This window comes from Ambystoma mexicanum, chromosome 6q, assembly GCF_040938575.1.
Source record: "Ambystoma mexicanum isolate Mex_15411 chromosome 6q, UKY_AmexF1_1, whole genome shotgun sequence".
NCBI classification, from domain to species: Eukaryota; Metazoa; Chordata; class Amphibia; order Caudata; family Ambystomatidae; genus Ambystoma; species Ambystoma mexicanum.
This window is the reverse complement of record NC_090937.1, coordinates 1411569998-1411582114: the sequence shown is the minus strand read 5'-3', so window position 1 is coordinate 1411582114 and position 12117 is coordinate 1411569998. Positions and strand designations below refer to the sequence as shown.

The 12117-nt window shown below is 47.1% G+C and overlaps 1 protein-coding gene across 1 annotated transcript in view; it reads left to right on the top strand.

The window, feature by feature from the left end:
* Positions 1–12117, top strand: part of SH3BP2 (SH3 domain binding protein 2) — a 381251-nt gene that overhangs the window by 153169 nt on the left and 215965 nt on the right. The gene's annotated exons all lie outside the window — the stretch shown is intronic.

The window sequence follows — 12117 nt, the reverse complement described above, 5'->3', positions numbered from 1 at the left end:
GGGCCTCTGCTCTCATGTTTGGCAGTCTTTGCAGGGTGGGAGGGGGAATGGCCTTGCACATATTCACAAAGGTATCTCCCTCGTGTGTTGCCAACTTTAGGTAAAAACATCACAAACATTTGAACGCTCGATAATACTTATTCAAATCACTTTAAAACATGCATTTCAACTTTGCTGAATGTGTCTCGATTATATTCAGTCTGGGCACCTTATTCATACACTATGTTTTAACAACTACAGTTTTTAGTTATATGCATATACATTTGCAGTAAGTGAGGTAGTATCAGGGTTGGTGGAGTACATAGAAAGTAACCCGCCACTGTACGTGGCGGTGGTGGCACATAAGGGGCTTAGACATACACGCGTGACGAGTGAATTCTCGCACACTCTTCACATGTGCCCATGGTATGGTTACATTCGTTTTCTTGTGTACCCTAGCAGCATTAGTCCAGTTATGGCGCGGGACCGCGGGGTGTACGGCTTTCAATGATACATATGAATAATAATCCCCCGGAATGCTTTTATCATTTGCACACCCCTGCAGGGGTGTGGGTCCGTCACGGCTGGTGTCATGTACGATAATTACACAATTTTACAGGTTTCTTTAGTAAAAGTGGTTGTATGGAGAGGATACATGTGTTAAAAGTGGTTTTTTACATTCATATTTGGGTACCTGTCTGCTTTCATCAGATGACCATTCTACAGATCTTCCCATCGCCCAGGCCTTGCTGACCAGGTCATTCTGGGAGCTGTGATACACTGCGGAAGGTGAACTGTTACAATGTTAGTGTATTACGCTAGATCATGTCCGTCTTGTTCGTGGGAACGGGCTTGCAGCGGATCTGCCATGGTGCTGCGGGGACAGGGAGGACTGAAACTTTCCGAAGGTGGGGGCCGCGCTACAGCGCGCTGAGCTCACACCATCTTTAGTAGACAAAAATGGTTTCTGAGCCCTAGCTAAATTTAATACGTGCGGGCAATGTCAGCAGCAGGTGAGCCATCCACCACCTGGGCCCTGGTGGTAAGGAGGGGACGCCCGATGAGCCATGGCCCTCACCTGGGGTGGAGATGCAGGCCAGGGGGGTCCCTTGGACCGCTCCTCCCCTACATTTCCCCCCTTTCGTTACTTAAGTAACGAATACTTTAACTCCTCCAGCCTTCTACATTCTGCTTCGTCCATCACCGCCTCATCCCATGCAGGTGTGCCTTTTATGGGCATCCATGCTCTGCACACCCCTCGTAAGCTTTCCCCTCTTCTGGCATATTCATCTGGGGTGCAAGTCAGGTATATACATCCGCCATCTCCCGCCAGATCTACCCACACCTCCTGGTACCATTCTAGTACATGGGGCTCTCTAATGGTGGTGTGCCACGCTTTATCTATGATATCTTTGTCGTGATAGATAGGCACTAGCTGATATCTTGGTGTGTCATCTGCTCCTGTTTGCACCTGCACTTCCTGCATGTTTTGTATTGTCCCACGAGTGTTGCCCATTGTCACCATCATCATTGCACCATTAGGTACTGCGTTAGCACAACATCGAAGGCCCACCTGGCACAGGCAAAAAATAAAAAGGAGGAACACTAAAGCTGGCATCAAAAATTTCACAGTTGTTCCAAGCCACGAGGGGACCCAGGAGAAAATGTTATCGAACCACGTACTGTCTTCTGCTCCACCTTCCATTTTCATTTTTTCTCCTAGGTTGTGCACTGCTTCGATCACATGGGACAGGGAGCCGTTTTCTGCATCTTCGGAAGTACGAAAGTGCAACAGGCACTTCCAATTTTTCGGCAAACACCTCCATCCATCGCCGTTAACAGGTCCAAGACATACCTGTTTTGCATTGTCATCAGCCGTAAAGCCCTTAGTTCCACTTTTATTACGTTGAACCCTTCTTCAGTGTCATTGGCCAGCTGAATCAGTTCCCAACGTGTTATCTGGAGCCATTTTGCGTTTGCCCTTGCTTGGACACTTGAGATGAGTGAGGCGAAGAATGTTTCTGCTGAGCTGAATAATCGATATTGGTCTGGGATCTGAGCCAACAGTTCTGATGATGCCTTTGATATGTAATTTGATGCTCTTCTGTTACGGGTCAGCACCTCTCCCTTGTTTCCGGAAGACAGGACATACATTTGTGACTCCGCAGTCGGCTGGGCTGCACTCTGTTGTATGCGTTCCTGTGTCCTTTTGCTTCCTTCGATGTGGCTTTCTGGTATTACCATTAGGGCTGAGTGCAGAGTGGCCATTGAGCATCTGCCACTCCATGACGGGGGAAGGTGCAGGTATGCCTGCTTGCCGCATACCCAGTACGTGTCCATTAGGGCCGCTGTCCCTTTTCTCAGATCTGGGATGGTGAGGGTCTTGTTGCAGCTCTTGTTTGTTCCCATGGTGGTTTTCCCCTCTCCTTTGAAACATAGTTCATAGTCTATTTCGCTCTGTAGTTTGAAGGGTTTTTCAATGGTGGTTACCCAAGTTAGTTTTGAAATGTGTACCTTCCATACTGGTGTGCATGTTTCTTCTATCCACTGCAGTTTCTCTGGTGCCACACCTCTCAGTGCTTCAGCTTTACACATTACTTCTTCATCCTTCCACTTGTTGTCTGAAAAAAGTGTCCCTTGTATTACAAAAAATGGTTCCTCCAGACATACCACCCCTGCCGTTTTTGGGCAGCAAGTTTTCTCGTTCTGCAGCATTTTAAAAGTAACTTCATGTGCCTGGAAGGTGTTCTTAATCCTGCATAACGTGAGATGAAGGAGACATTGGGCATCTATAATTGGCAACTCTTTGGGTAGCAATACTTTGGGTGTACCTGAAGCATGAGGAATGAGAGAGCAGACATAACAGCTCTCATTTGTTGTTTGTTTTGCGGTGGAACTCATATCTGCATACCACTTATTTGTCTGGTGGGGGTGTCGTGGGTCTTCCATTTTATCTAACCCTAACCCATAGTACTCATCATACTTCCTCCTCCCGGTTTCCCTTTTCCGTCTGTTGTTCTTGTTCCTCATGTACTTCCCAGCCTCCTGGGCGAGGGAAAAAATAGACCCCCCTTTCTCATTCCCACCCCCCTTGGCCCATTTATCATATAGGATTTTGTGTGCTGCTAGCATCTTTTCCTTTTCGTCCCTGACTTTATCTTGCAGGTTGTTTTTTAAGACGGGGGCAGGTTGACTGGTGGGGGTATCATACAACCACGATATGGCAGACGGGTTTTGGTCATTTAAACTGCGAGCATTATACCTATACATCACTGGTGGAGATACTGTGTTGTTTTGCGTTCCACCCTGTGGCTCTTTCTTTTCTGATATGACAACATTGGATGGTGTGGTGTGATATCCCCATACAAGTTTAGTTCCATCCCATACCAGAAAATCACCTTCCCTTATAGTGACACTTGCAGTTACATTGGTCCCAGTGGTGCTGTTAATCCCAGTGCTGTTAATCCCTCCCCCCTCGTTCATCTCAGTAGAGATGAACGCTATAAAGCAATATGTAACCAGACCAAACATTAGCATAAAAAACATCGTAATGCACACAGATAATCCGCACTCATACGAATATCTGCATCTCTCATTTAATAATTCTCTCATTCTACTAATTCTATCCGTTGCAGGCTGCTTGTTAGATGCCATGGTAGTTCCTGTTTGAGATATAAAAGTGCATTAAGTGCATGCATGTAAACATTTTGTCGGCACCATTAGTGCCAATATATATTGACAAGTAATGGAAGCGGGTAGGGTTGTAGGGAAGGGTATTCACAGACAAGGGTGTAAACATGTCATAATTTGATCACTTCATTAATTACATATAAGTCCAAAAAAAATGTATTTTTTTTCAGTAATATATAAAAAGAGAATGCAGCAATACTTCATCAGTCACTTTCCCGTTCACGTGCATTGCTAACGCACAAACACAAGTTAATATTCAGACATTCTGTTCAGTTGAATCGGTTGCTGTTGTCTGTGCCTCCTCATCTGCCTCCTCTTGCACATTATTATAAGCTCTTCGCACATCTGTCAAGTGTACCCAGTACCTCAAGCCCTTCACTTTTACAGCTGTGGGCGTGCAGAACACTACCTCGTATGGGCCGTGGAACCGTGGTGCATTCCATCGACGCACAAAACTCCTGACATAAATTAGTTCGCCCGGCATTAGATGTAGCTGTTGCTCAGGCTCTGTGACAGACCCTGTTATGTTTCCCTCCTCTCTAGTGAAGGGTGGGGAGAGCTGCTTTGATATTGCGTGCGCTGCCCTTGTTAATTTTTTCAAATAGTCTGTGAATTCTTCTCCCAATATCGCGGCGCTCCTGTGTGCATCTGAATGTTCGCGCAGTGGGGAGTGTGCTGTGTGCATTCGTCTCCCAGTCACGATTTCGTGCGGGGACAAATGGTGATCTTTACTTGGCTGATTTCTCAGTTCAAATAGCGCAAGGGGCAGTCAGTATATCCAATTCTTCTTCAATGAAAAGCATAGTTTTGATAACCTGCCCTTTAACAGTCTGTTCATCTTTTCCACTACGCCATTACTTTGAGGATGATAAATCGAACACAATTTATGTTTTATTCCCAATAATGTAGTGACTTCCTTGAAAAGTTCATTCACAAAGTGAGTGCCGTTGTCTGAGCGAATTACGTCACAAATTCCCCAGCGCGGGAACACTTCCCTCACTAGGAACTTTGCAGCGCTTTTGGCATCAGGTCGCGCACATGGGCATGCTTCCACCCACCTTGAGAATGGGCACACAACCACGATCATGTACCGTGCGCCATTACACCTCTCCCCCATGTCCGCGTAATCAATATGCAGTTCTCTAAATGGGCCAATGGGTTTAGGAATTGTTCCTCTTAGTGTGCGTAATGTCATTCCTGAATTGTAGATCTGACATGTCGTGCATTCCATTGCCAATCGAGATACGTGCTCCTGGAGACAGGGCACGAACCATTCTTCTTGTATTTCTGCTGCAATGTGCTGTTTGGTATTATGTGCAGGGAAGTGTAGTTGTTGAAACGCAATTTCTAGTAACTGGATTGGCATTACCACTTTTCCTGAGTTATTTTGCCGCCACAGTAAGTCTGTTCCAGACTTGCTGCACCCTCGTTTTGTCCACATCAATTTTTCGTCTGCACTAGCTCCTTCCTGTAATTCTAGTATTTGTGATATGGGCATCATGTTGTACCCTTCTGGGGGCTCTTCGTTTGTCTTGTGCTGCAGCATGTACTCACCTGCTTCATATTTCTGAAAATAGGAAGCCTCCTTGGCGGCAGCGTCCGCTGCCGCGTTCCCCAAAGACACAACGTCTGTGTTGGATGTATGCGCTTGGCACTTAACTATTGCTACTGCAGTAGGGTTTTTTAGGGCCTCAATTAACTCTTTCAACAACTCTGCATGCTGTACTGGTGTTCCGTCTGCCCGTCGAAATCCCCTCCGCCCCCATCTCGCTAGACCTCCATGTACTGTCGTCGTCATGTAAGCTGAGTCTGTGTATATTGTCACTGCGCAACCCTTTGCTGCATGCAGTGCTTCTATGAGCGCAATCAGTTCTGCTGCTTGTGCGGAGTAATGTGATGGGAGGCGGTATTGAACTAATGTTTCATACTCACCGTCTTCTAACCTCACCACTGCCATACCAACATGTTTCTCTCCCGTGTCCACATCAATCGATGCAGACCCATCCACGAAGTACACTTCCCCCTCGCTCAGAGCGTTCTCACACACCACTGTGTCCTCCCCTCTTTCTCCTGTGTAGGTTGCGCAATCGTGGTCCTGCATGTCCTCTAGTGTGCACGCTTCTGTAATGAATGTGGCGGGGTTCACTGTCTTGCATCTCACCACATGGATATTGGCGCTAGACAATATAATCTCGTAGGCTGTTGCCCGCTGTGTTGTCAGTGTGCTTTTTGATCTCTCAAGTATTGCAAATAATGAATGTTCCACAAACAATGTCACAGGGCAACCCATTACTATTGTGGCACTTTTCTCAATCGCGAACGCGGCTGCAGCGAGTGATTGCTCGCACGCGAAATGGCCTTGCATCACGGCATCCAAAGTACCACTATAGTAAGCCAAAGGCTTGTGTCCTAGGGACGTCTTTTGTGTCAGTACAGCTGTCATGAGTGTTCCCTTGCAGTGTGAGAATAGGTAAAATTTGCGTCCATAATCAGGGTTTGCTAGCACTGGAGCGCTTGAAATTAACTCTTTTAATGATTGGAATGACGCGCTCATTTCTTCTGACCATTCTATTTTTTTATTTTCCTGTTGTGCTTCCTTGAGTGCTTGTAGTAGGGGCCTCGTGTATGCTGCATAGTCTAATATCCATGCTCGGCAATAGTTGCACATTCCCAAGAATTTCTGCATGTCTCTCACTGTTGTGGGTTCTCCTACAGATCTTATCGCTTCTACCCTGTTGGGGATTATTCTTTTTCCATCTTTTGATATCAGTTGTCCTAAGTATAAGACCTCTGTCAGGCAGTACTGTAACTTCTCCTTGTCTACCTTGTACCCCTTGTTGGCCAGTAGAGTCAGGAGCGTTGTTGAATCGTTTCTACATGTTACTTCGTCTTGTGCACACACCAATAAATCGTCTACGTACTGAATAATCGTACTCTCAACTGATAGGTTTCCCAAGTCTTCATGCAATATGCGGTTGAATATGCTCGTGCTCTCACAGTATCCCTGTGGTAGTCTGCAGTGTTCATATCTTTTACCCCCCAGTGTGAATGCTGTAAGGTATCTACTCTCTTCAGCCAAGGGTATTGAGAAAAATGCGTTTTTCAAGTCTACTACTGTGAAATGTGATGCCACTTTCGGGATGCTGCATAGTATTGATGCAGGGTTCGGGACCAGAGGGAACTCCTTCTGAATTACATCATTTAGGGAGCGTAAGTCCTGTATCATCCTCCAAGACCCTCCTTTTGCTTTTTTGATTGGATAAATACATGTGTTACATGGGGAGGTTGAAGGCACTATTATCCCTTGTGCTAGCAGTGCATTTATGGTCTCTTTTATTCCTTCTTCAGCCTCGCGGGACAATGGATACTGTTTCACTCGGGGTAAAATTGCTCCTTGCTTTAGCTTTATTATCACAGGTTGTACTCCATGCAACAGTCCTACATCATGGGGGCCTGTCGTCCACAAATTATTTGGTACGAGCCTCATGTCATCATCAAAAAATGACGGCGGTGCTCCTACCACTGCCATCAATTGGACGGGGGTTTCCCTGGCTTGAATCAAAATGTCACAGGGCATCGCTATTTCCATTACTATCTCACCATCCCCTTCTGTGTCTGAAAAGAGATCCTCATCTGTTAATTCTCGTAGGGCGATGTTGGCATTTGTACACAGCACTGTACGCCACACACATCCTTCCCTATCCATTCCAATCGCAGCGATCCTTTTCACTGACACCTGTACAGCGTGCAAGTCTAATGATACCACTGACCCTGGTGCTGTGTCGGGACACACTATGGGGCGGAAGAGGAACTCCGCTGGAATCCTCCAGTCCATTCTTCTTAGCTCTGGAATTATGAGGGCCAAAGTCTTTAGCCCTTCAATAAACATTTCCTAATTTTCCGGCAGCCCTCGTACTTCCTGTGTGGTTGTGTAGGCTTGCACTACCAACATTGCACGCAAGGGGCATATCCCGGGTGTAGAACACACTATTCCTCTCTCGGTAAACGATATGGTCATGTTAAGTTTACTCAGGAGATCCCTCCCTAATAAATTTATTGGTGAGTGTTCATAATACAGTAAGGGTGTCTTTACAGTTTTACCCCCCACTGTTACATCCAAAGCTTCTGTGTAAGGAACTTCAATTACAGCCCCAGAGAACCCCTGCGTCTCTAACTTCCTGTTAGATAACGGGAACCGGCCCTCCGGATACATGATTTCTCCGCTCCCGAATCAACCATGAATATGAACTGCTTGTCTCCTATCTACGCCCCTCCAATGGTTCCTCTGCTGCATTGTAGGTTGTAGATAGAACTGGACACGCAAGTGTTCTCTGTGGGCTGTCCTATGCAGGGTGTCTCATTGCTCCCCCCTGATTAAATACACTTCCTGAAAGCACTGTCATGCAGTTGTAAGGTGCTGGTGCGGGGGCCCCGTTTGCTGTTGTCGCGAAAGGGTTGCCTGGCGTATACTGCATATTGTCATTGTTTTGTGGGTGGTTCTGTGTTCTATATTGGTGCCCCTGTTGCTGCTCAGCATTACCTTGGCCTGTGTTTCTCAGTTGTTGTTGTCCCATTGGAAGACCATATGGGCTCCCCGGGTGGGGATGGCCATACTGTTCTACCTCTTGGAACCCATTGTTGGGTCTGGTTCTGCACTCCCTAGAGTAATGCCCCCACCTTCCGCAGTTCCAGCAACTCCCTTGTGCACCTCTAGGGCCCTGCCATCCATTTCCTCCCATTCCTCCGTAACCCGGTCCACCTCCTCTTCGGCCCCTGTACCCACCTCGTCCCCCTCGAGGGGTCCACTCTTGCCACTGCGGACCTCCGCCTTGCTCCTGTTCGTTCCACTGCCGCTGTCCTGCTCCAACCCAATTAGTTGCCACCCTTCCTTGTATTGCTATCGGCCCCTCCTCCTCCTCATCTCCCTCCCTGCTGTGTGGGAGCGCGGCTACTGCTGCTGCAACCTTCACCAACTTTGTCTGTACTAATTTCGCTTCGTCTGCCAATCTTTTCTGCGCCACCTCCTTCTCCCTCTCCTTTATTCGCTTACAATGGTGTATTATTATGCTCTGAATCTCAGGCCATCCCTTTGCTTCAATACCTGCTATTTTGTCGAGCGCCTTTTGCACTTCTTTGGGGAGCCCTCTTTTTATAATGAAATAAAATAAAGATGTTGATTGATACCAGGGCGTGCCCGTTTCTGCTCTCCACATCTCTTGGACCCGGAAAATGTAATCCATAGCCTCCTCCCCGTCATTCATTGTACACTGCATTACTGACTGTAAGTCTGGCGTGTCTGGAAACGTTTCTCGCAAGGCATCCCACACCCTTGCACGCACTGTGTTATAGGAGGCTCCGTCATGGCGGTCGCAGTCTGTTACTCCTGGGAAACCGGCCTTGACCCATACTCTCTCAGCCTGATCCCCCACTGCTGATACAAGCAAGCTCTTCACATCTCCTATTGCTAGGGGTACCCCGGCAGTGTGCTTCTCAAAGGTGTATATCCACTTACTTGCCCCTCCTGATAACGGGGGCAATAGCTTTAATAAATTGGCTTTATCCATCTGCGCCCATGGGATATAATTCGGCCTCCCTCCTCCCCTATGTATCAATGGGAGCTGTAGCCTTCCTTTTGTCGTTGCATCCGGACCCGTTTTGGCTGCTGAGGTCCCCAGTGATGCCATTTTCCCCACACTGTTCCTTAATCGTCCCGTCCACTCATCATCCAGGGTTCTCATTGAACATGTACCATCCCCCCCTTCGCTTCCCCCTCCCATTGCCATGCTCAACCTGTCGCTTTCTTCTAAATCGTCCCTTATATCACATAGTAATTCCTCTCTGTCCCCCATAGGTCTTTCTTCATTATCAATATCCCCCTCCTGTGTCCCTACTTCGATTATTCGTGTTGGTTCTTCTTCAATTCTGAACAGTATCTCACCTTTTTTCCACCCCCTTTCAGGTTTTCTATTCTCACCTGGCGCTCTAGACGTGCGCCCTGATCTAGCCGCATTAAGTGCTGTTTGTTCACACATGTCTTTTATCCTCGAGAGCTCATCTTTTGCTATTGAGAGTCTTGATTGTAAATCATCTCTCTATGTCCACCCTTTGTGTACTTGCCTGGGCTCGCTCCCTTGTACTTTCATATGGCGGGGGTGCCGTGGGCCGGCGGGGTGTAGTAGTTGTCGGGGGAGGCACATATGTGGGGTCACTGTATCCTTCTGCGGGCACAGGCTTGTTTAATATCGGGTACAAACTTATTACCTCTACTGGTGGCGCTACACTTGACAATTCTTTAACATCTTTCTGTATCATCAGTGGATTGTCTGTGGTGGACAGGAGATCAGGATTTAATGCTAGTGTTTTAGGCGGTGGTATCTCTTCAAATAACCTCCAGAGATCTAATACTTCTCTCCTATTTTGCAACTGCTTCCCCTTGTACTTCAAACAAATACATGTGGCCACCATATGCAGAACACTTTTATCAAATGACCCTCCCCGGGCCATATCTGGGGTAACCCCTCTCCTTTCAACTCGGTTATCCATTGGTCATGATATTTCTTAATTCGCTCTGCGTAGCCTGGTAGGTTCTTACAAATATGTGATAAGGGTGTTTCGGCCCCCATCTTGCGTATTTTCCTAGTACTTGTTCCTCTCTGTGTGTTCACAATTACAATGTAAACCTCTTACCACTATGGGTTTCGTTTTTTTACTTCACATTCAACAATGGGCTCCTTCGTGCTCTGCCCCCTACTTGCACAATACAAGACTGGCTGTACACACTATCTATTCTCTTTTTCTTTGGGGGGCGCATACAAGAGCAACCCATCAGTTATTTAGACAATCTTAACCTGGAAATCAAATAGGTACACATTCTCTTCACCTTGTCACTCTTCTTTACACAAAGTTCTATCCGGTCACACTCACCATGACCATTCGATTTCTATACATTTATAGCCATTTTACACACTTACAACATCAGATTGACGTCTGACACATACGAGGCACACTCACACCTCCCGTAACACTCTAGTCACAATTCAAACTATCCTCCCTTTCCTCCCTAGCCGGCTGCCCCTGTCCTTCTTATTCGTAAGTTGGATGCGTATATATATATATTGGTCTGCTCTTCCCTCTTATAGTAGGACTCTCTTTTTCTTACTTTCTCCCTAAGTTTGGTACGAATCTCACTTTTATTTTCCCCCCTAACCCTAAAGAAAAGAAAAGAAAGAAGTAATAGCGGTCACTAATATATTCTCAGTGCCCCCTTTTGCTGGACACTTTTATCTTATATTCCACTTCTTCATATATTCCCAGTACTAGTCAAGATAGCACTATGCTGCGCCGCCTTCCACCCCCTTTCGGAGCTAGGTTCCCGTCACTTTTATCTCTTATTCACCTCTTAATCCTAATGGCCATGTGCAAAGAAAAAGCAAGGAAATTTTAGGATGATCGTTAGTAGATCTGCGTACCCTCTCTTTGTTCCCTGTCCTACACTTCTTCCCCCACTCCCTTTACAATCGCTCGCACTCAGTACTCATGTGCCCGTCTTGAACCGATAGTCTCCGAAACTGGGTCCGTCCAGGCAGTGTTGCCGTCAGCTCAACAGTCAGCCCTGCTCTGGCGAGCGGTACTCAAAGGGGATTTTTCAACTGGGATCCCGTACCCTCTCTCTTTTAAGTGCGCACTTCTTAGTGTACCGGTCGCCGTTGGCGGCCAGCCTCCCAGAGCCGGCTCACCTTGCGTATCCCTTTTCGACCGGAGATTCTCGTGCCAAAAGGGGACGGTAATGTTAGATCGGGAAAAAATAATAGTAATAATCACGCTTTCGGGGTCACCACTGAAGGCAAGCGTCCCCAACCAGCACGATCCTCCCCGCAATGAGAGACAATGAAGGACTCTCCCAAGTCGGGAATAAGGCCAAGACAGAGTGCGGGTGAGCTTAAATGGGAGTTTATCAATCAGAATAGGGCATGCAAAGAACTCTGCAAACTCCGAGAGCGCTCTGTCTGACAATAGCAAAGACAGGCGTATATATTTACAAAAAACGTCATAAGAACCTACACACTATAGGGGGCACAAGTTCAATGGGATTGGGTGGCGACAACTAACTATAGGTGCTGCTGCGATGCGGTTGGCCGTGGCTGGAGAACGTCACTGGTCAGCCTCGTGGGTTGGGCTGGGCCTGGCAGGTTGGCAGAGTTCATCCGGGCGGTGTTGTTGTGCCATCGCGGCCAGTGTCAGAGATGAATGTCTTTTCCTGACTTATTTGCCCTAGGCCATGCACACCGCAGTCATTCAGTCATTGCAATATTATCTTCTTTAGTAAATCTTCCAATAGGTCATTCTATAGGTTAATGCAACACAGGAGGAATGCACCTTGTGAGGGGTCTAATGGTCATTCGTCAGGGCATGGTTACCAGTGTCCTGTTGACCGGAGCCATAGGTTGA